Genomic DNA, 25384 nt, shown 5'->3' with positions numbered 1-25384 from the left:
CACATGTTGCCATTTTGCTTTCTGACCAGGACTTGTAACAATAGCCCACCTGTTTCAGTGAACCTCGCTTGAATTTCCAACCCAGGAAGCGGCCATATACTGGGCCATCTAGCTCAGTATTGTCGAAATTGACAAGCAGTGGCTCTCCAGGATTTCAGACAAGGGATGTTCCCTACCCTCCTGGGAGATGCTGGGGGTGGAGCCTGAGACTTTCTGCATGAAAAGCAGGTGGTTTACTGCAGAGCTATGGCCCTTCCCCCAAGATATCTCAGGTGGTAGAGCATAAGACTCTTCATCTCAGTGTCCTGAGTTCGAGTCCCACCTTAGGCATTGCAGGGGGTTCGATTAGTTAACCCTTGTGGTCCCTTCCGACTCTACAGTTGTATTATTCCCCAAAGTTCCCAGCAGAGTTCTAGTCCGGTTACCATTTTAAACATTCTTTTTTTTTATGCCAGGTCTAAACCTGCAAACATAACAAGTACACCGTGCTAGTGATCCATGCCCCTCCTCTAGCAAAGCTCTGCACTGAAACTCCAAACCGCCCCTCCCTGTCTTGCAGGTGATCTGCAAGTTGCCGCGGTCGCACCAGAACGTGTTCCGCTTCGTGGTGGCTTTCCTGCGGGAGCTGCAGAAATACTCTGAGAGCAACAACGTCAGTGGCAACATGCTAGGTAAGGCCTGCCTGTCCTGGCTGGGAGCTGGCCTTCCTCCTGCTCCCGCCTCCTCTCATGCAAATGTTTTCGCTTCCCTGCAGCCACCCTCTTCGCCAGCCTCCTGCTACGGCCTCTGCCCAACGTTCTGCCGAGTGCCATCGGCTTCCTCCTGGGCTTCCTGCTGGGGGCGGATGACTACGAAAGGTGCCAAGGGTGACTGGAGACGAAGTTGGGAGGGAAGAGGCAAGGCCCAGCCTCTGTTCTCTGGTGCCTGCCCTTCCCCTTGTGCCATCTTGCCATGTGCCAGCTCCCTTCCCTGTGCTTCGCCCTTTCCACCTTTTCCTCTTGACTCCTGACACGGTTGCACACTTGGCTTTCCACATGGTTCCAGGGCATTGGCAGCAGGTTCAGGGTGCTTGGGGAGGGACCCTGTTGGAGGACAGTCATTCCCCTGCCCATCCTACTACCACCACTGCTGCTCTCAGTCCCTGCGCAGTAGTCCACGCTCTCCCCTTCTGCTGCAGCTGAGCATGTGCTACTCTTGGTGGGTACCAGGCATAAGGATTCCTGGCCTGTCCTGGGATTGCAGGACCTCTTTCTCTGTCCCCCCAGCCTTGATGCTCATCAAGAAGGGGCAGGGCAGCCACTGTGGCCCACGTACGCCTTAGCCTGCTCTCTATAGTTCAGCTATCTGTCCCCATTCTGCCAAGTAGAGTTCTAGGGTGTTCATTCTTCATGAGACACTAAGCACTGCCTAAAGGGACCAGGGAGGAGGAGGGGGCGCAGGCTGGGCAGCAGGAGGGGAGCTGAGGCAGTGGGTACAGCTGGGTTGGGTTGGGCTCCCCACCCGACCCCAAGTTCTGCAACTTTGTCTTTCTGCTTTTCTGTCCTGGGTTCCTGTACTTGGTGCACACACACTCTTAATTTATTGGGAAGCGGTTGTTTCAAAATGAAAGATCCGTTGTGCAGAGATTGTTCTAGTGTTTGGAGGGGAGCTACAGTTGCCTTTGCTGGTTTTGCCACTGCTCTGAAACTCAGCCAGACTTTCCAAATGTAGCCGCCTTGGGCACTCGCAGCACACATGAGGGAGAGGCTGTGGAGAGGGGGTGCTGCATGGGGCATCAGGTCGTGCAGATACCATGGAATCTGACTTCGCTCTTCACAACAAGGCTTGCAGGTGCAGAAAGAGGGCTACATTGCTTCCCCAAGGTGTTTCTCAATTGCTCTCCTTCCTCATACTGCTTGCAGCTTGCAAGTTTCAGCCCAGCAGCAGCTGGCTGCGAATTATTGCATAGACTCTTGAGGGGAGGTCTGCCCTCCCCTCTCCCCATTAAGCTTTGTCTCCAGGGCTCAGTGGTAGGAGGGAGAACAGAGGCAGAAAAAGAACTGGGCTTGGCTTGAGGGGGTTATGAGAGCATATGTGCACCTGGTGCCAAGGGATAAGGCTGCAGAACTGAGCAGAGCACACTTAAGAGCAGGAGGAGCTGAGCCCTGCTCCCGCCACCACCACCAACAGCAACTCCTAGATGTCCACTTGTTCTTCTCAAGGGAGTCCCCAAAATGACCAAAGGAGTCTGGAGCTCTGAGAGCAGCTATGGAGACTGCAGAGTCTGGATGGGAGCTCTTTTATTATTTATTTTCATTTGAAGTGGGATGGAGTGGAGGCTAGATGGATCACTTGGGGGGGGGGAAGCAGGCGGAGAGCAGTGGAACAGGATTGGGAACTTCCCCCTTCCCCACTGAAATAATCCAACTGGGCACCCTAGGAATTGGCAGGGCCAACCTGCGCATGAGGCGTTGCGAGGCCATTGGCTCAAGGGGGGGCAGATCAAGGTCCATAGAGCACCATGCTTGCAGCCATGCCACTATTGTGACCACGGTCAGGCCCTTGTGACGGTTTTGCCAACACAACCTGCTCCTCTCCAGCCTCCTTTCCTAAAGGAGAAGCAGAGGCAAGGCTCAGGGTGTTTCTAGTCTTCCGGGTTGGCGCCTCCGGCAATGGCGGAGCTCCTCCGATCGGGAGGAACTTGCTCCGTGGAAGGCAGGGTCTGATCGCCACGGTGAAGGCGGAGACCCTCTGAAATCACATGCGGGAGAAGCTTGTGAACTTGGGATTCGGCTGGCACCTTCAGCGCCTCCCCTACTCGCGGGGAAACCCTGTTTTGGGGATACGGAGCGATGTGGGGTGAGTGGCGCGGTGCTTCGAATTGACTGCTTCTTTCATGGAGTGAAGCCGCATTGCTGTTGCCGGAGAGCGCTGACTTTTTCCTGTGGACAATTGGATTTTAAACAACTACCCGTGAGTAGAACTTGGATCTTTAAATATCTTAATTTGGCATCGAAACGGGGAAGGTCTTAAACAGGAAGTCCGCCTTCCCCTTTTGTAAATAGATTGAAGCAAAGACGTTATAAGCTAAAGTCTTTGAAAGCTCTTGGCAAAGGATTAAATTTTCATCGGTTAAAACTACAAAACCCCCCTTGGAAGCAGGAGAAGAGGGGGGAAATTTTGGACTTAGCGAGCCTGCAGGAGAGATTGAAAAACCAAATTACCACTGGTCCAAACCTGGAAAAGGGCTGCCAGAAAGAGTGAAGTTTTGGGAGAGTCCATTGACTGCGAACAGAACATTTTTGACAGCTAGTTATATAAGAGAAAGATACTGTTTCCATTGTCCTCTTCTGCGTTTAAAAAGGAGGGAAAGTAACTGGAAATTGAAACTATTTTTATGGCTTGAATTGTGTTCGAAAGGATTGATACAAGTGGAGACTGTTTCCCTCTAGAGGGAGTCTTTGAAACTGTCACAGGAGTGCAACTGGGGAATCACCAGCTGCAAGATAAGTAATTGTGAGAACCAGAGATTGACCTTGGACCATTCAAAATGTTGACAGGAGAAGCCATTGTGACGGTGTTATGTAAGATAAGATACTCACTGGAACAGCTTGATAAGAAGACGGATGACATGTCTTTTAAAATTGACAACTTGGATCAAAAAGTGACTAATTGGAGTTAAAAAGTGAGCACCAACACAGAAATAATTCAGGACTTGGTACAAGAATCTACTTTGGCAGGACAGATTGTGGAGGAGAAAGAGAAAGCTGTGGTTGTTGAGCCTAAAGTAATACAAGCGGGATCCTCAGCCTTACAGAAGCAAATTGAGGATTACAAGTTGAGGCCTTCTATGATTGAATCTAGAAAAAGCCAGATTTTGAGGATTGGATCCCGGCTTGGACGGAAGAAGGAAAGTTGGAAAGATCCCTCTATGCAGGGATTAACTGACTTTTGGGACATGGACTTGGGTCTGGAGGAGATTGGAGTTCTGGGGGCCTTTGGATTTGGAGGAATTTTGAAACATGTCATGAAACATCTTATAGACCTCAGCTTCAACTATGGAAATTTGGCTGACCTGTCCGGAAGGAATAAAAGCATTGTTAGGTTGGAGTCTTCCCGAGATCTGCTCTTTGGCATTAAAGAATATGAAGAAGACCTGCAGAAGGGACCTGGAAGAGAGTTAAGAGCCTCGGACATAAGATCTCCAGGTTGATGGACTATATGGAATTGACGGAAAGGACTGGCAGAATCCGAAACCAGGGAGAGGAGATGGTGGAAGAAGATTAGAGAATTTAAAGTTTATATATAGAAATACTGTACAATTAATGAATGATAGAAAAATGGTGGAAAGAAATTTTATGGCCTTAGCAGAAATGTTATAAGGAGTTAAGCATATATAAGTATTTTAGTTTTAATGATAAAAAATATGTTAAGATATTTATAATATGACAGAAAATAGAGAAAGATGGAAAGGATTTGCTGAAACAATTAATAGAAGTGGAATACAAAAAGGGAGGTGAGAGGAAGTCGAGGAAACAAGGGAATGAAAGGTAGAGTATGGAAAAGGTGTGATGTATGTTTTTAAATGGTTATTGTTTTGTTTTGTTTAGCGTTAAGGTGGGTTAGGGTTTTGTTTAGTTTAGTTTAATGTGTTTAGGTTGTGTTTTGTATTGCTTATATATTGTATTGTATTGTTTCTTTTCTATTTTTTGTTTTTTCTCTCTTGTCTTTTTTCTTTTTCTTTTCCTTTTCTGTAATCTTTAAAAGTAATAAATATTATTTTTTTTAAAAAAAGGCTCAGGATGTTTCTGCCTCAAGCAAAAACATCCTCAGCTGGTCCTGGCAGTGGACATTAGAAATTGCTTTCGATATGGAAAAGAGTGGAATGCAGGAAAGTGGGGGGAGGGGAGTGTGTTAAAGGAAAAGGGATGAGTTTTCCAAACTAAAATTGGGGTTGAAGACAGAGCTCTATTGAGTCACAAAAGGGGCTTCTGCCAGCCCAGTGGAATTTCCGGCTCCCCACATCCCAGCGTCTTAAAACACAAGAAGAGCTTGGGGAGTCAATTTTGTGCATAAAGTAGATGTTTGGCATGGTCTGTCCTTGATGTGAAAAGAGGATCCTTTCAATATTTACTTTGGTGAACTACAGCTCCCACAACAACAACTCTGAAGATGACGCAGATGTTCAGAGCGGGGTGCTGATAATGCCAAGGTCATAAGTTTGATCCCTGTATAGGCCAACTGCATTATTCCTGCATTGTAGGGGATGGAACTAGATCAGTGGTTCCTAATTGGCTGATTACTGAGGACCCCTTATTTTTCAAAAGCCACCCCCTACTTTTGAAAAATTTGATAACTCTATGGTAGTTACCTCGGCAAAGCAATTTTTTGAACAAAATGTGGGGTAATAAGCAAAGGATTTTAGGTATACTAAAAACAACAAGACCGCCCATAAAATGTATGCTATTGCCATGCCAAAATGAGAGCAAATTAGTTGGAGGGAAGCAAGGGATGGGGCCACGGACCCCTGATTGGGAATAACGGGGACTTCCGGTCAGCGCCAGCGATTAATTGGCGGATTTTCCCCCGAGCTCCGGGGGAAGTCTGCTCAGCGGGTTTGGGTCCTGCCGCTACGGCAAAGCGGGAACCCCTAAAAATCACAGGCGCGGAAGCCTGTGAACGAGGAGACCCGGCGGGCACCTTTTGCGCCCCCCCAAAACCGCAAAGGAGCCTTTTTAAAGGCTTCGGAGCGGCAGCGGGTGAGCGGCGCGGTGCTGAGGGTCGTCTACCCAGCCTGTTGAGTGAAGCCGCATCGCCATGATCGGAGAGCGCTGATTTCTTCCCAAGAATTTGGACTTAAAAGCAACTACTTGTGAGTAGGATTAACAGACTTAAATTGAAATTAAATTAACAAGAATTTTGGCACTAGCACGGGAAAGGTACAAAAAGGAAGTCTGCCTTCCCGTTGTGTAGACAATCTAAAGCAAAGTGACTGTAAGCTGTAACTTAAGAGTGAATATTTTCTTGAAATTAGTAATCTATCATTTGGAAGAGGATTTCTCCCCACCGTTTGGCAGGAGCGGAGGGGGGTGGAAATTGAACTTTTTATGCCTGTAAGAAAGGAACGAATTTAAAAAGAGCATCCGCTGCCTTGATCTCTGGAGTCGGACTGCCTTGACAGGGAAACTGAATGGTGGACTGTCAGCACATTGGGATTGTTTGTAGCAGTAACTCTGTGTAAAGATACAGTGTCTTTGGATGGACTTTTACATAAAATAGCATTGAAGATAAATTGGAAACTGTGGCTAATTGGAGAAAAGGGGGTTTTTAAAGAGACATTGGTTATAAAATTTCAAAGTGAAGTTGGAACTTTTCCCCCTAGTGGAGACTTTGTTGCAACAATAACAACTAAGCCACTAGAAGTGAGAGCCAGTGGAAATTTCCTTTCTAAAACAAAAGTACAAGTTTAGGACGTGACCTTGGCTCTGAATGAGAGTGTTATGGATAAAGAAAAGGGGAAATTTGAAGAAAGAAGCTTAAGATCTGGTAGACAATACAAGACTGATATTTCCCACCAGCGGAGAGCTTCAACATCCGGAGGCACGGGTGCAGCTGCTGCCTCTCAAACAAAAGTAAGAGCTATGTCAACAGAAGATGCTCTGGCACAGGCACTTGGCAAAATTAATGTATCTTTGGAATACTTAACGAAGAAGGGAACAGAGACAAGTAAACAAGTTGCGGAAACTAATAAACAAGTGGCTGAGGTCTCAGCAAAAATTGACCTGAACACGAAAAGTATCGATGAATTGGGAAGGAAGGTAAATTCTAATACAGAGACTATTGTAAGACTTTTGGAGGACTCGGCTACAACTCGAAAGATTGCTGAGGAAGCAAAGGAAATTGCCGCTACTACCCAGGAGAGGATACCACCGGTTATTAAGAAATTGGAGGATCATGATCTGACTTTGTCTATGATCGAATTGCAAAGAAAAGAGAGAAACTTAAGGATCAGATCAGTTCCGGAAAGTGAGAGAGATAACCTGGCGGACTTCCTGACAAAAGAATTTCTGGACTTTTGGCAACAGGGCCTGGAGAAGGATGAATTCAAGATAGTGAGTGCATTTAGGCTCGGTACAAGACAAAGGAAGAATAAGGCAAGAGACTGCTTGATAACATTAAGATCAAAAGAAGAAAGGGATAAAATTTTGAATTTGCACTACCAAAAAACCTTGGAGATTGAAAATTCTTATGTGGAGATCTTCAAAGATATTCCGAAGCATATTTTGGATGTAAGAACCTACTACAGAGATCTGGTTGTTTTACTGAAAAAAAACAAGATATTCTTCAGGTGGGAATTTCCACAAGGCCTATCTTTTAAATACAAAGGAAGGAAGATAAGAATAAGGACACTGAGTGATAAAGACAAATTCTTGAGAGACCACGAAGAGGATCTTCAGAAGGAGGTGGAATCTGGGGAGGAACTGATGCCATTGGGAAAAGGAACACTGGACATATCAGACATATCAAACTTGTCATTCGGGTTGAAACCACCGACAGAGGAAGAACAACTACTTGGAGCAGCAGGAGTAAGTAAATAGTCTCATCATGGCTCTGCAACTTCTAAGCTGGAATTGTAATGGTTTGAATATGCCTCAAAAGAGGAAAGCTGTTTTTCATATATTGAAGAAAGAACAATTGGACTTGATTTGTTTACAAGAAACACATGTGATGAGGTTACACAGGAAAATATTGGCGAATAAAAGATTGGGACAAGAATTTATTTCATCTGACAAAGTCAAAAAAAGAGGAGTCGTGATATATGCAAAGGAAAAATTGCTACCGAAATTAATTTTTAAAGATGAACAAGGAAGATTCCTGGCAATTGAAATTCAAGTCCAAGGAGAGAAATTTTTGACTGTAGGAATTTATGCACCGAATGAGGGGAAATCTGAATTCTTCAAGAAGTTGCATGAGACTTTGTTGGACTATCTGGACTATAATTTAATTTTGATGGGAGACATGAATTGAGTAGTATCTACAAATATGGACAAAGCACAAAGACAGGTACTTACTAAGGATGGAAGACTACCAAAAACTTTTTTTGAAATGACTGACAATATGGACCTGATTGACATTTGGAGAACAAAGTATCCTTTTGAAAGAGAGGGAACTTTCTTTTCTGAAGCCAAAATGACATGGACCAGAATCGACCAAATTTGGGTTACTAGAGGAATGGCATCAAAGATAAAGAAAGTGGAAATCTGCCCAAAAACTTGCTCCGACCACAATGCAGTAAGAATGGAGATGAAGCAAATAACAACTGGCTCCTTCAGATGGAGGATGAATGACACTTTATTTAGAGATGAAGAAGTGTATAAAAAGGCCCAAAAAACATTGAGAGACTATTTTGAAATAAACATGAATACCAATGTTGAAAAAAGAGTAATCTGGGATGCAAGTAAAGCCGTTATGCGAGGATTCTTGATACAACAAAACGCAATAAAAAAGAGAAGCCAAAATGAGAAAAAAGATAAGATTTTGGAGAAGATAAAAGAAGGGGAAAGGAAACTAAGATCAAAACCAAAGTCCAAAGAGATTTTGAGAGAAATCAAATTATACCAAATAAAATATATGGAACTGATGAATCAAGAAATAGAATGGAAAATTAAACAAATGAGACAAAAGACATTTGAATCTGCAGACAAATGTGGTAAACTATTGGCTTGGCAAATGAGGAAAAGACAAAAATTAAATACGGTTACAAATCTAGAAGTGGAAGGAAAGAATATATATAAACCAAATGAGATTAGAAATTGCTTCCAGAGATATTTTAAACAATTATACACACAAGGGCCGCAGAAAGAAATGGACATAGACAAATTTCTTAAGACTTATGGATTACAAAAAATTTATCATGAAAGTAAAATAGTTTTGAATCAGAAAATAACTGAGCAGGAAATAGAAGGTGCCATTCAAAACATGCAACTGGGCAAGTCCCCGGGACCGGACGGGCTCACTTCCAGATACTATAAAATGTTTTTTTTTTTTTTTTTTTCAAATGGAAAATAAATTTGTTTTTTTATTTTAAATATTTTTATTTTTCCATATAAACACAATACAACAAACATAAACATACAAGAACAAAAACAAAACAAAAAACATGTATCATTTCATATCCTAATTTCATATCCTATCTTCCCCGACTTCCTCATGCCTCCCCTTTCTGTATTCCAAATTCTTATCGATTGTTCAGCAAATCTTCCCTTATTTTAATTTAAATTTAGACTATTCTTCCTTATTTTCCTTGTCTTAACCATTACTAATAGTAACCATTTACTTTCCAGTCCAACATCATTCTAACTTTCATTAACTTTGTAATATTTCTTTAAATAGTCCTTGAATTTTTTCCATTCTTCTTGCGCTGCTTCTCTTCCCTGGTTTCGGATTCTGCTCGTCATTTCTGCCAAGCCCATATAGTCTATCACCTTCAACTGCCATTCTTCCAGTGTGGGTAGTTCTTGCGTCTTCCAGTACTTCGCAATGAGTATTCTAGCTGCTGTTGTAGCATACATAAAGAAAGTTATATCCGTCTTTAACACCCCTTGGCCGACAATACCCAAGAGAAAGGCCTCTGGTTTCTTGGGGAAAGTATATTTAAATACCTTTTTAAGTTCATTATAGATCATTTCCCAGAATGCCTTAATCTTCGGGCAAGTCCACCAAAGATGAAAAAATGTACCTTCAATTTCTTTACATTTCCAACATTTGTTGTCAGGCACATGGTAAATCTTTGCAAGCTTGACTGGGGTTATGTACCACCTATATATCATTTTCATAATGTTTTCTCTTAAGGCATTACATGCCGTAAATTTTATCCCGGTGGTCCACAACTTTTCCCAATCAGCAAACAAGATATTATGACCAATGTCCTGAGCCCATTTAATCACCAGATACTATAAAATGTTGAAGGAGTGGCTATTACAACCTATGAAGGAAGTCTGCAATGAAATTTTGGAGGGGAAAAGGGCACCAGAAACGTGGAAAGAAGCTTATATTACACTTATACCGAAGACTGAGACTGAAAAGAATCAACTTAAGAACTACCGCCCTATTTCGTTACTAAATGTGGATTATTGATTTTAGATTTTATTGCATTAGCCGTATGGCCATAGCATGATATACATAGAAATAACAACATAAAATGGGGGTGGGGAGGTAAAGGTAGATATCGTCCTGGGCAAATACTTAAAAAAAAAGAAATAACAGAAGCAACAGAGGATTTAAAACATCGAGTGACCGAATAGTACAGAAACAAAAAGACAAAAAACTGCTGAGGCTGGAGGAGGATCGTTAAAGGGGTCCTTCAGCTCCTCAGATTTGTCCTAGCTCCATTGTCCTTGTACAATAAAGGTACTTGGAACTTCGTTTGATTGTGCAGCGTATCGACTGCAGCTGAGGTGTTAAAAAAGAAGTTAGTGCCGCTTTCCTCTTCATCACACTGAGCAGGAAGTTAGCTGTCATCTCGGTAATCCAACAATCAGAATCCTGCAAAAAAAGGGACACTATCCAGGGCTGGATTGGGAGATGAAGCTTGTTCATGAGAGGAGTTAAAAACCGAGATCTTTCATCTGACCAGTTAGGACAGAAGAGCATTATGTGTTCCATAGTCTCCAGAGCCGTGTCATTACAGGTGCATGTTCTGTTTGCGATGGGGACTCTGGAATAACGACCCGACAGAACTGCTGTAGGAAAACAGTTGAGACGGGCACAAGTAAAGGCCCTTCGCTTAGCCTCCGAAGAAATTGTGAAGCAGTATAGAGGGATTCCTTCAGGGGGAGGAATAGCTAGGGCTAGGCCTGAACACGGCCCTCTTGCATCGGCAGCTGTGTTAGAGAAGTCAAGTTGCTGTAGCTTCTTTTTAATTGAAGGTAGGGCCGCCGGACTGATACACTCTAATTTAAGAACAGTTTTGCAATTCAGATTAAAAAGAGAGCGGAGTTTGAGGTTAATTGTAGTTTTCCAAGGGGAATTATGAATATCTCTTAGAATCAGATTGGAAAAACCACCTCTAATTCGAGCATCCGATGCTAGTAGGTGGGAGCTATAGGAGATGGCTCGACACCATGCTCGTTTTACAATTGAGGGCTGGGCGAACTCAAGTCGTAGGGCTGCACCTGAGACGCATCTCGGAACACCGGAAAGAGATCTCAGAAACATATGAAGTGGGCGATCCAAGTTACCTGATATTGCTGTAGTCCATACTTCACAGCCATATAATAGTTTAGGAACAACTTTGGCATTAAATATTTGAATTGCTGCTGGAGGGTGTTTGCCGCCCTTCTGGTGGTAAAATCGGACAATGGCATTGGAGGTCGTGGTTGCGGCGAAAAAGGCAGATTGTAGATGGGTGGTCCAGGAGAGATTATAAGTGAATATTAAGCCTAGATATTTAAAGGCTTTTACCTTTTCTAAGTAGCCACCTGTAATCTTAAGCGGTTCCAGCTTGAGTTTGCGGGAACGAGTGAAGTGAAGGACTTTCGATTTTTTATAATTAATATTAAGAGCTTCCGCCTTACAATAGGCGATAAATGCATTAACTGCATTTGCTAGGTCCGCAGCTGTTCTGGATAAGATGACGGCATCATCTGCATAGAAAAGGGAAGCAACGGGGTGACCTGCTAAGTGAGGAGGATACTTAGTTGCTAGCTTCAAAGGGGAAACTGTATCATGAAGATAGAGATTAAACAGTAAAGGGGCCAAGAGACAACCTTGTCGGACGCCCTTGGCCGTTGGGAATGGGGTGGTAAGGGAGCCGTTGGGACCACTTCGGACGCAAGCTGTGGTGTTTGAATAAAGGGAAATAATTAAGGAGAGGAGGTGCGGATCAATTCCCAGATGGGCAAGTTTGGACCATAATCTCTGCCTAGGGATGGAATCAAAGGCGGCCTCCAGGTCCATGAAAGCGGCAAATAGGTGGCCTTGCCTTGGTGCAGTGTATTTACTGGCAAGGTGATAAAGAGTTAGACAGTGGTCCATGGTTGATGCTGACTTTCGGAAGCCAATCTGTTCTAACGGTAGAATGTTCCTCTCCTGGACCCATGAAAGAAGTTCTTCCAGTAAAACAGCGGCAAATATTTTCCCCGGAATAGATAATAAACTAATGGGGCGATAGTTCCCAGGGATGTTTGGCTGGCCGCCTTTGAAGATCGGAACTATTATAGCTTCTCTCCAGGAGTCGGGGATGTCTAGGGCGGAGGAGATAGCGGTGAATACAGGAGTCAGCTGTTCGCTCCACCAAAGCGGATCAGTCAGGAAAAGGTCCAACGGGACCATGTCTGGGCCGGGGGCCTTATTCCTTCGCATGGACATTATGATGTTGAAGATGCGAGTTGAGGTAAAGTTTATTGAAGAAGTGGGACTAAGAGAACAGGAACAGAAGTCCGACGGGGGGTGAAGGAGATCTGTAAGATGATTTGGAGAAGCGAAACTGGTTGAATAATAGGCAATCCATTCATCAGCGGAAATCTGGGTAGCTGAATTGAGTGGTGCCGAAGGTCTAACTAAGCGCCAAAAGGAGCGGGAATCATGCCTCTCTACAGCCGAACGAAGAGTGGACCAAGCCTCTAGGATGTACTGCTGTTTCTTGCAATGAATCATGTTTCTGTATGTCCTTTTAATATCTATGAGCTTTGCACGAGTTTGGGGGTCGTTGGAAAATTTGATGATTCTGACCATTTTCCTAATTCGCCTTCTTAGGGCTTTACATTCCTTGTCAAACCAAGGTGATTCAGAGAAGAGGCATTGGTGGATAGGCGAGGTGGTGGTTGTGTAAGTTGTTGAGAAAGCATCAATTATTTTCCGATATTGGTCAGCGGGCAGAATTGGGTCAGAAGGGACAGCAGACATATCAAATGATTTTTGTATGTCCAGGGCAAGAGAGGAACTGAGGCTTGTCCATTTCTTTGTTTTGTATACTGGGTGACTTTGTGCCGTGGAACTATAGTTTGAGGGGGCTGAAAATGGCTCTACTAGGTTTAACAATAGAGTCAATGGAAGGTGGTCACCACCAAAATATTCAGCCACTTCCATTTTTGTAGAAATTGAGAATAGCTCCGGCGTCAATAAAATGTAGTCGACAACACTGGTTCCCCGGGAGGTGATGCACGTTAACTGCTGCGAGGACAAGGGAGTGATGTTACCATTTGCGATGCAAAGATCGTTTTCCATGGCCAATTGGGCCATCAGCCTCCCCGACGCATTTGTTACAGGATCAAGAGAGCATCTGTTTCCCCAGGGGGGCTGCAGGGGATTGTCCAAGAGTGCTGCGGGAGATAATATATCATCGTCATTGGGACCTATTCTTGCATTAAAGTCACCTAAGAGGATTTGGGGAAGTCCAGGGTTAGTTATTTGAAGGTCATGGAGCCAAGACGAAAGTTCAGACCACCTTTCATTGCGGTCGAAATCATTGATTACTGGGGGCAGATATACTGTAGTTATCAACCATGGGCTTTTGGTCTTTGGAAGATGGATCTTTATAGTGAGAAAGTAAGGGGAAGATTTAATTTCCTCGCAAATAGTGAGGGATAGGTTGGTTGAAATAAGACAGGCGAGGCCAACTTGGGGGCGACCCCTGTTGGTTAGTTTACGAGCACAGGAGCTAAAGGAGCAATAATTAGGGAGAGCGATACTTTGTTGGGACCAAGTCTCTTGAAGGCACACAATGTCAAAAGAAGAGATGAAGTTTATTGCCTCAGGATCCATTTGCTTTGTCGCCCAGCCGTTAACATTCCAGGAGACAATTGTAAGGCTCTGAGATGGATTGGATGCGTCTTTAAAGGAAGGAACTGTTAGGATATTTCCGTTCCACCTTAAAAGGGAGCAGGATGTTTGTGTCACAGCCTGCGCATTTCCTGTTCACAGGATGTTTATGTTTTCTGTTGCTTTCGTTTTCACTCTTGGTGTCGAAGACACTGAAGCAGGCAGTCATGTTTTTTTGTTCTGATCAACGCTGAATTAAACTTGTAAAATAATGCTCTCCTGAGTGCGACTTTTGCTGTGTGAATCCTGCTGATAGAGTGTGCATGAGCTCCGGAATGTGGCAAGCTAGTTCTGCGAGCTCGTGTCGCTAATTGCTGAAACTGCGTATCTACGGGAGATCGGTGGACGTCCGGAGTCGACGTGGAGGCAGTGATGGCCTTTGTCTCCCTGGCAGTATCCCAACAGGAACTGCTTTTTCTTGATTTGTGAATGAGGATTGGGTCTGTTTATACCTAATGATGTCGAATTTCCGCGGAGATAGGGAGCCGGCTGGTGTTTGCCTCTGGTCTGATCTTTGTCAATTATTTCCCAAGGTGCTTTTAGGGATTACTCTTTTATGAGCCGGCCCATTACTCTCCATACATGGCAAACTAGCCAAGTGTTCTATAGTTTCGGCTGCTAAGTGTTGAATACTGACATTAGTGATCACCGGGCCTTTGAAGTGTGTTATCTCTTTCCGTAAGTATTCTTCCGGTACCTGATTATGGCCTAATTCTGCCTCGTCTAGGTACCTCAGCTTGTCCCAAGAGCCAGGTGAGTTCACCTTGGGGATGGTTCTCCTTGTTGGAGGTGGTGTAGTGTTCTCTTCAGTGTGCTGGGCTTCCTTGATTGGAGGTAGGTTAATCTCAGCCATTGTCTGAAGGTAACGTGGCCGACAGGCTGCTGGGTTTTGTTCTTGTATAGGGTTCAAATTATAGGAAATCTGGTCCTTATTGTGGGCGTCCACATTAATTTCCTTATTTATATCTCTCCCAGCCAGCTTAACTCTTAGCAAATCTAGTCTTTCTAATATTTCAGTTTGTATTGGAGATGGAAAATGGCAAAATTGCCTAATTAAGGTATTTTCTTCCACGGAGAAAAGGTCCTCATCTTCATTCTCTTGAAATTGCAGGTCTTGCAGGTGAGCATCTTTCCTTTTTAGTTTTTGAGGCTCTTGTTTCTGGAGACCAGGCCAGGTTCTGGGAGGCTGTTTCTCCTTACTAGGGTTTGCATGCTTAGTTTCCAGAAGGGGATTCGGTGGAGCCTTGTTTTCAAAAAATCTGAGAATTTTTATCTGGGCCTTTAAGAATATATATCTTGATCTGTAGATAAACTTGGCCAGGTTCTGATCTCTAAATGTAATCATTGCTCTCATTGAACAACCATCATGATGCAAATAGTCTACAGAAATAATGTCATATGGCTTTACTGCTCTTGGCAATATATCATTCAGAATGTTCAAGGAGCTCATTCTTCGATCTTTCCCTGAAAGGAAGCCCTTTGATTTTGGAAAGTTTGTAAATACCAATTTTTGGGGATTTAAAATCAAGTTCCAACATCTTGCCTGAGTAAAGGCTTGCCCATCTTGTATAATGTTGTCACCGCGATTGGGCATTGCATCATCCCCATTTCTCGGTTTGCTGCCTTCATTGTTAGGCACCACTTCTCTCCCAGATTCTAGCTCACTGAGTGAACTGTTACCAGAGCTCTGGGGCGTTGCTTCCATCCTCCCATTTAGTTCTAAACTATGGTTCGGAGATGCCATCTTAGCCATTAGCTGTGGCGATGAATGTGGATTATAAAATCTTTGCTGACATTTTGGCTAAGAGATTGAAAAAAGTTTTGATGGAGGAGATTCATAGGGACCAAGCGGGCTTTCTCCCGAGAAGACATATGTCAGACAATGTAAGGAATATAATTGACATTTTGGAAAAGTTAGAAATGAACATAAATACTAAAGCAGTTTTGATATTTGTGGACGCGGAGAAAGCCTTTGACAATATTTCTTGGAGTTTTATGAAGAAGAATCTCCAGGGGATGGGGGTAGGCCAAGGATTTGAAAACGGTATAGGTGCAATATACTCAGAGCAGAAAGCAAAGTTAATTGTAAATAATGTGGTTACGGAAGAGTTTAAGATAGAAAAAGGGACACGTCAGGGGTGCCCAATCTCCCCATTACTTTTTATATCAGTCCTGGAGGTTTTGCTGAATATGATCAGAAGGGATCAGCTGGTTAAAGGGGTACAGGTCGGAGCTAAACAATACAAATTGAGAGCATTTGCAGATGATTTGGTACTTACGTTACAAGAGCCAGAATCTAGTACTAAAAGGGTTTTAGAACTAATTCAAGATTTTGGCCAAGTAGCAGGATTTAAATTGAACAAATCTAAAACTAAGGTATTGGAGAAAAATTTAACACCTATGGAAAGGGAGAGGTTTCAGAATGAGACAGGTTTAACTGTGGTTAAGAAAGTGAAATACTTGGGGATTAATATGACAGCTAAAAATGTGAATTTGTTTAAAGATAATTATGAAAAATGCTGGACAGAAGTAAAAAAAGATTTAGAAATTTGGTCAAAATTGAAGCTTTCCTTGTTGGGTCGAATTGCAGCTATAAAGATGAATGTATTGCCTAGAATGTTATTTTTGTTCCAAACATTGCAAATTGTTGATAAGATGGACTGTTTCAAGAAGTGGCAGAAAGATATTTCTAAATTTGTCTGGCAGGGCAAGAAGCCCAGGATAAAATTCAAGATATTAACTGATGTAAAAGAAAGGGGGGGATTTGCCCTGCCAGATTTTAAACTTTATTATGAATCAGCAGCTTTCTGCTGGTTGAAAGACTGGCTACTTCTGGAGAATACAGATATTTTGGACCTAGAAGGGTTCAATAATACATTTGGGTGGCATGCATATTTGTGGTACGACAAGGTTAAAGCTCATAAAGCTTTTAAAAACCATATTGTCAGGAAAGCATTGTATAATGTCTGGATTAAGTATAAAGATTTGCTGGAGAACAAAACTCCCAGGTGGTTGTCCCCAATGGAGGCAAAGGCTGTGAAAAAACTTAATATGGAGTCTAAATGGCCGAAATATTGGGAAATTTTGGAACAAGAAGGGGATTTACTGAAATTGCAGAGTTATGAGAAATTGAAAGATAAAGTGCGAGACTGGCTTCATTATTATCAAATAATGGAGGTTTTTAAGTTAGACAGGAAAATTGGTTTCCAGGTGGAAAAATCAAAATTGGAGACAGAATTGTTAGAATCCAAAACTAAGAACTTGTCAAAAATGTATAACTTGCTGTTGGAATGGAATACACAGGATGAAACAGTTAAATCAGCTATGATCAAGTGGGCACAAGATATTGGTCATAACATTATGTTTGAGGACTGGGAACGGTTGTGGACCACCGGTATAAAATTTACGGCATGTAATGCCTTAAAAGAAAATATTATGAAAATGATTTATAGGTGGTACATGACTCCAGTCAAGCTTGCAAAAATTTACCACTTGTCTGATAATAAGTGTTGGAAATGTAAAGAGACTGAAGGTACATTCTTTCACTTTTGGTGGACATGCCCAAGGATTAAGGCTTTCTGGGAAGTGATTTATAATGAAATGAAAAAGGTATTTAAATATACCTTTCTGAAGAAACCAGAGGCCTTTCTCCTGGGCATGGTCGGCCAATTGGTGTCAAAGAAGGACAGAACATTTTTTATGTATGCTACAACAGCAGCAAGAATACTCATCGCAAAGTATTGGAAGACAGAAGATCTACCCATCGTGGAAGAATGGCAGATGAAGGTTATAGATTATATGGGACTGGCAGAAATGACCAGCAGAATCCAAGACCAGGGAAAAGAGACGGCGGAAGAAGATTGGAAGAAATTTAAGGACTATCTTAAGAAACATTGTAAAATTATTGAATGTTAGAACGATGTTGATTCAGAAATTAAGTGGTTTTAAGCTGTAATGATTATGTAATCAAGAAAAGAAAGGTCAAAAATTATATAGAAATTAGGGGAAGGATTTGCTGAATTGAATTAATTAGAGATTGGAATACAGAAAGGGGAGGTATGAGGAGGTCGGGAAAGTAAGTTTTATGAATATAAAGGATTGAAATTATACTTGTTGTATGTGTTTTGTATGTACTTTTGCTGTTTCTGTTTTTTGTTTTTTCTATTTTATATAAACTTTTAAAACTTTAATAAATATCTTATATATAAAAAAGGGGGGAATAACGGAACTAGATGGTCCTCGGTGTCCCTTCCAACTCCACAATTCTATGATCCTGTGTCTTAAACACAAATCTTGAGGAATAGTGTGTGTGTGTGTTTGTTTCTGTTTGAACTTTCCCAGCCTTTGCTTTATTCTGATTTGCGCTTGCGTCCCTACTCCCCACGTGTAGAATTGCTATACGTTTGGATTTTCCTGGACATTCAAACGTTTCCGGCATGGACACTTGTTTCCAACGGCCAAATCCCGGCAATTCCGGGCGGATGGCAACCCTACCCACTTGTGCCAGATTGCCTGGCATACATTACAAGCATCTAGTCACATCCCGGGGCTAGCCGACCTGACGGGAAGAGTCCGCGACCAGAAGGAGGAGGAGTACCAGGAAGAATGGACAAAATTCAAAGATTATTTAGCTAAATATGTCAAGATAACCTAATTGGAAAAGCTTGCAAATACGAGATAGGCTTCGGATTTAAATATGTAAGGATAGGAATTAAGATGTTTCAAGCTAGATTAGAAAGAATGAAAGATGTGAAGTGATCAAGTTAATTATTTTTTTTTGAGAAGATTGATTTTGGAAAACTGTTAAAATGAAATACAATGAAATTCAACTAGGGGGATTTGAGGAAGTCACTTAACAATGTTATCAAGATTGGTTTAATTGCAATTAGGATGTTTGTTTGTTTGTTTGTTTGTCTTAAAAAATTTTTTGAAAAATTAATTTAAAAAACTGGAAAGAAAACCACCATAGATTATCCAGAATCCCAAGCAGCGACATTGTGAAACTTTCATAGGAATAAAAGGTAGGGGGGAAGGAGGCACAATGTCAAGCAGGCAACAGAATAAACCCGAGCACTGTGGGTCTAAAACCGGCCCCTGAATCTCTTGCTCCCCACTCTGCCCTTCTAACAAGAACATTTTTTTGCTTGCTGGATGGCTGTGTGCAATGAGAGCTCAGTCACTGAGGAAGGGTGCTGGCCCAGTGGGAGAAGTATGTGCTTGGCATGCAGGCGATCCAGAAATCCATTCAAGAGCAAAATTCCAGTTCTCATGTTTTCTGTCGAAATGGCTAATTTAAAGGGGAATAGCATGGTGCCTTCCATAGAGTCAGACCAAGGAGAAATTCTGTAAGCAAAGGTAGCAGGCTTTGAAAAGCTTGTGCAGATACACAAGGACACATTGCTAAAAGAAACAAAGGGATTTGGAGGGACCATGAGTGAACAGGTAGTACCAGAATGTACAGAATTGTACCTAGAAAAAGGTTACAACTGGATTACCTTTTTGTAAACAAAAGCAACAACAACCCCCAAAATAAAACTCGGAAGCAGCAGGACTCCTTAGGAACTCTTCAAAAAACAAAACACAAAACTGCATATCCCTACCTAGTCACCAAATGTGAGGGGAAACGTAAGCCAGCATCTTACACTGCTTTAAATGATAGCCAGATTCTGCAATTTTTTACCACACCAGAAGTAAAAGCACGGGGCATTAATAAGTTTTTGAAAAATCATGCACTTCATTTGTAGGCAAGGGAAAGCTTTCTGAAATGTACAAAATCTTACTAAGACACACAATCTGTTGAAATGACCAAGCAGCGGACGAGATTCGGGGACAGTGGTGTGCCGCCTGGGGAAATGTTCCTTTCCATTCACCTTAAGCAAAGATGTGGTGACCTTGTGCATCCATAAATAACTTTCAGAAATGTATTTCATTACTTCCCAAAGCTTCTCAATGGGCTACCAAATGGCATTTCTTTCTATTTTGGATGAAACTGGGGAAGCAGCTTTAGAAGAAGGGGTTGCTGACATTCACTGGCCTGGAAAACACCTGATGCCAATATGATGGCATAGCGGTGTCCGCAAATTGTGGGTGGTGAATTGCTTGGATGGCCTCTCTTGAGAAACGTTGCCAGAAAATGTATGAACCTGTTTGTGATAAAAAGTGATTCGTAAAGCTGCAAACAGCAGGTGTCCCAAGGTTAGGGAGAAAACATGGCAACGAAAGAGGGGGGAGATTAGTTCAGGGTCAAGCTGGATGGGTTGTCAAGGAAACAGTGTCCTGCCCATCTTTGTGACATCTCGTGCTGCTTGTAGAAAAGACAGAAGCTACACATCCCCGTCGTGGGATAGTTGGGAGGAGTTGGCTGAGACAGAACTGGGACGGAGAAGCAAGCGAGCAAGCGAGGGACCAACAGGGGAGATAGGTGTAGACTTTGCTTTGCTTTGCTTTCACTTTATCATTTCATTTTCATTTGTATATTTTGTGCACATATTTTCCTGTATATTTTAGACAGAGAGGAGTAGCAATAGGGTTAGAGGCAAGGTTCAGAGTTAGTGTTGTGTGAGCATTTTAAAGCAGTTGAGTTTAAACAGGAGTGGATTTCACCTGAAGAGATGGCCAGCATCGTGAATCTGTAAGTAGGATTTCTTCTGCTTCTTTTTTTTAATCTTCTGGGGCGAGGGCTTGGGGTCCCCCACACGGCCAGCATCCCCATGGAATTCAACCCCTTCCTGAACAGCTTAACTTCTCTTCCCACCCCCTCCCTTTCCCCGCCTTCCCATTCTCCCTCAAATCTCATTGCAGCTCAGCTGGTTAGAGGGAGCTGCAGATAGCACCAAGGTTGCAGGTTCAATTCCCATAAGGTACAGCTGCATATTCCTGCATTGCAGGGGGTTGGACTAGATGATCCCCAGGGTACCTTCCATGATCATTCTTTTGGGATGCTTTTTATTACATTCATAGCCCACTTTTCATCCAAGCAGTTCAAGGTGGCATTGATGGCTTGCCTTTCCCCCCATTTTTCCCCTCACAACAAACCTGTTAGGCAGGCTAGGATGAGAGTGACTGGACCCAACATCAAACTGTGCACTTCATGACTGAGTGGGAATTTGCACTCGGATCTCCCAGGTCCTCCTAGTCCAGAATTCTAGCCACTATACACCCCCCTCTCTCTACCCCTTCTCCGTTTCTCAACTCTTCAGCCATCAACTGCAACAGACAGGGGTTCTGTCAGTCTTCCTGTCAATCACTCTGGCTCTAAGAGAGTTTTCATTGCATTCTTTGGCTCATCTATGCCTTGATGCTTTGACGACCTTCCTAGCAGCCCCCTTCGCTCTCCAGGCAGGGCTGCTGTCCTAAGAGCATTATGCTGAGGGCTCTTTTAAATGCTGGAAATGCTTCCCTTATCTTTCCTTTGCTGGGGGTGGGGGGAGTGTTGGAATCCCCCCCACACACATACATGAGATGCACCACTGTGTTCCTGTGGAGAGCCGTTTGGGGTCTGTGGGTGCATAAAAAAACAAAAAGAGCCCTATTGCGTGGCGAGTTCCCGCCCCCCCCCCAAGTGGAAATAAAGACACATGACACAATTATTTAAGGTTAATGGGCTAAATATGGCCACAACTTTCTTGGTTACAGGTGATGAGCGGTATTGGCTTAGGCATTGGTCCTGACCGACTATCCGGATTCAGCCCGTCCGCTTGAGGTCCGGGAAGGGTTAACCACCAGTAGGGAGAGTCCTGCTGATGCACATCAACTCGGACCCCCCCCCCCCCGGGGTCACCGCTCAGGGGCGTGCCTTAGGCCCTCACCTCCATAGGCTTCGGACAGGGCCACGCCCCCCGGAATCCTTTATCGGACTACCCTTCAATATGCGGGGCAGGTGATGGCTCTTCCTCCCCTCTTCCATCTACAGAACAATACCAATGCCTAACCGCCAATACCCAGAAAGTTGTGACAATTTGCTACGAGGTAGGCAGCGATAAATAGGGCTGGTCACGCTCCCTGAGCCAGCGATTGGCTGTCCAGGGGCTGACGCGGCCGGGGATTCCCTCAGTCGCCCGCAACTCCACCTCCTTTGTAGGCGGAAGTGGCTTTGCTGGATCAGAGGAAAAGCCCATCTAGTCCAAACTCACAAGCAGTAGCCCACTCCTGCTGCTTCTCCTCTAGCTGTGGGCTTCAGAGGTAGAGTGCCTCTGTTCCTGGAAGCTCTATATTGCTATGCTGAGTGATAGTAAGAGATGCTGTTGTTCTCCTCCAACTATTGGTGTAATCTGCTTCCCAGCCCTGCAGGCTACTTGTCCTTGTAGCATCGGCTACCTGAAAATTTCAGCAACGGAGTAAACATGATGTGAAGAAGTTCCCACCAGCATTCTCAAATGAGTTGATTCAAAGCTCTCCCTCCATCTGCTTTCTCTCCAAGGCCACGATCATCTTGGATAACTCCTTCCTGCTCCTTTCCTTGTTTTTTTTTTAAATAAATAAATAAACAAATGATAGAAGATTTCTTAGTTTACAAAAAAACCGTTCCTTGTCTCTTTTTTCAAGTTGTGTTCTCTACAGACCAGTTTCAATTGTTGTGAGACATTAGTGTTGCATGCAGTGTTGGGTTAGGAAGAACAGAGGGGGGAAGAGGGGGAGGGTGGGGTCGGGTGGCAATGCTTCTCTTCTACTTAGTGTACAGGGGAAACTCGGAAAATTAGAATATCGTGGAAAAGTTCATTTATTCAAGTAATTCAACTTAAAAGGTGAAACTAATATATGAGATAGACTCATGACATGCAAAGCGAGATATGTCAAGCCTTTATTTGTTATGATTGTGATATTATGGCGTACAGCTGATGAAAACCCCAAATTAACAATCTCAGAAAATTAGAATATGAAATGAAATCAGCAAAACAAGGATTGCAAATAGAGAATAGAGATTGACCTCTGAGAAGTAGACGTTTCACCTTTTACGTTGAATTACTGAAATAAATGAACTTTTCCACAATATTCTAATTTTCCGAGTTTCCCCTGTATGTGTGGGGTTTTGTGTCAGCATCACTTGTGTGGGTTCACTTACTATTCCCTTGTTGCATTTCCTTGGTGGTGAGAGAGGTTGGGGGGTGACCTAGGGTGTGGTTGGTGGTCTTTGGTTGGCTGCAGGGAGATTTGTTTTTGTGTGTGAGTGGGCACCTAGGGTACAAATAACCAGAAACCTCATCAAACTATACCTCCACAACTACAACCCCTCGTGGCGACAAATCAACAAATACCCGAGGAGATGCAACAACACCAAATGCTCCTTTCCTTGTTGATACGATGTCCCGCAGCCGAAGTAGTGTGTGAAATGACACGGCTCTGCCTGCAACTGTTAGGCTACCCGTATTTGTGTTATGGCTATGCTGCAAAGACTCCCTGTCTTCTCTTACACACACACACCCCCCCCCCCATTTTGGTTGTAGGCTTCTGTCTCAGGTTCTGAAATGTGTTGAGGAGGGGGCTTTACTGGGTTGTTTTTCACCTTTATTATGCATATTGTGTTTCTATATTGTGATTTTTATGTTGGAACCAGTGCTTTTTTTCTATTAAAAAAAATGTTTGGGGTACTCTCATTTTGACTCAAGAAAACCACCATTTTATAGTTCAAATCAGGTAAAATAAATGCAGTACAGTAAATGGACAAAAGTGCAAAGATTCACAAAATGTTTCGGGGTGTGCGTACCCCTGCATCCCCCCAGAAAAAAGCACTGGTTGTAACTGAGACCTGTGGGTATAGGGTGGTATAACAACAACAACAAGGTCTGCCCCTCTCCTTCTCTTCTAGGTTCAGGCAACTGAGGGACATGGCAGCCCGCAAGAAGAAGGGGACCCGCAAAGTCCCCAAGAAGTCCAGGGTTGCTGTGGGCCCACGTGAGCAAATGCTTCCTTTTCATTTTGGAGCGTAAGGAGGGGTGGCCTTAATGCTCTAATCCTCAACTGTGGAAAATAAGTAGAAATGAACTAACCTGCCCCCATGTCCTTTCCTGCTTCTCTTGTTGCAGATGGTTCAGAGACTGGCAGGGTCTGGGCATCGCCTGTGGTTAGTATTTGAGAAAACAGCACAGTACATACGAAATCCCTCACCCCCCACCCCCCCATCCACCAGTGCTGTTTATACCCCCATTTTGGCGGTCTCAGGTGCAGAGAAGCCCTCCTGCCATGAACTGACAGCCTGACTCTTGCCATTTCAGCAACTGGAGAAGGATGAGATGTTTTTCTGCTGCGTGCTGGCCACTTGCTCGGAGGCCCGCCAGAGAGAAAAGGACAGCTTGAGGTACTCCAAAAAGATGGCCGTCAAGGCAATTGCGGTGAGTGAGAGGTTGCATGAGGTATCCAGGGGTGAGGGGGGCAGGAGAGCTGGGGATGGGATTGGGGGGATGCTGGGCAGAAGGAAGGCCTGGCGGGGTCTGGCCAAGAGAAGGGTTGTGCAGGCATTTGGCATTACATTGCCAATTCCTGCACTGAGTTTGGGGTTGGAGGAATCCACCTGATGTCTGTAGGGAACTGACGTTTTCCCCCTCCGCCCTCTGTTCTCTATCAGGATCTCATGGGACGGATTGCGTGCTTTATGCAGCCTGAATTGGTCCTTGCTACGGCACTGGAAGCCCTTTACCAACTGAGGTATACCAGGTTTTTTGAGCTTGACGAGGAGCTGGCGGGGGGGGGGGGGGAGCAGAATGTGGAAAGGTGTTACCAGACCTTGCCACTGCAGTGAATTCGATTGGAAGAATTGCTTACAATTTCTTGGGTTTCTTGCGTTCAAAAAGCTTTCTTTATGCAGCAACTATTTACAGGGTGAGTGGAGATGTGAGAGAGAAAATAGAAGATATATTGTCTAGAGATGACTGCGAAATGGCTCAGCTTTTAGGGGTGGGATTAACTAAGACCTAGAGGCTTGCAACCAAGTGCCAGGTAGACTGCCACATAAACAGTGCCCTCGTGTGTTTATTTTAATTTTACCTTTATTCATTTTTACCCTGTAAAATTGATACACTGCTTGATTGTCAAAAGTGGTTTAAGCTAACACATGCATTCACTAGAAGTTCAAGAGAATGACATGTATTTGATGCTTCCCCCAATATGAGACAGAGTCTAAAAACTTTTCCCTCCTTCTCTCCAGCCTCATGAAGCCCAAATTACGACTGAAGCTCCACAGCCTGATTGTGTATGCAGCCTTTGCGGCAGTCATTGAGGTCAAAACTGAGCCCGACAAGCAGGTAAGTTGTTAGCCTTGAAATTTGACTTCTCTAGTTGTTGTTTCTTCTTCACACGCTTTAAGCACTGCTCCCATTGCTCAACATCCGATCTCTCTTTCCCCTGCTTGGCGCATCCTCTCCCTCATTGCCATTGCCTGCAGGAGTTAGAGGAACGCTATACTCTGATGCTGGGAGGCCTTCTCTGGGAGGCCCCAAGCACTAAGATCCTGAACTTGCTGATGAATGTAAGTATCTTGATGGCCTCAGTGGCTGTTTGACCTAGAAAGCTTTCATGGAGAAGCCGCCACCTAGCAGTGCACCTCTTGGGCCCTTCCCCTCTTGTAAGGCAAGCTGGCCACATGGACGAG

At 43.7% G+C, this 25384-nt stretch overlaps 1 long non-coding RNA gene across 1 annotated transcript in view; it reads right to left on the bottom strand.

Moving 5' to 3' along the window:
* Positions 1-25384, bottom strand: part of LOC310753795 — a 537002-nt gene that overhangs the window by 29418 nt on the left and 482200 nt on the right. The window lies entirely within an intron of this gene.

This window comes from Podarcis filfolensis (genome assembly GCF_964270895.1).
Source record: "Podarcis filfolensis genome assembly, chromosome: W".
In the NCBI taxonomy this organism is placed as follows: domain Eukaryota; kingdom Metazoa; phylum Chordata; class Lepidosauria; order Squamata; family Lacertidae; genus Podarcis; species Podarcis filfolensis.
Note: the sequence above shows the minus strand (reverse complement) of the source record. Positions and strands in the feature narration are given on the sequence as shown.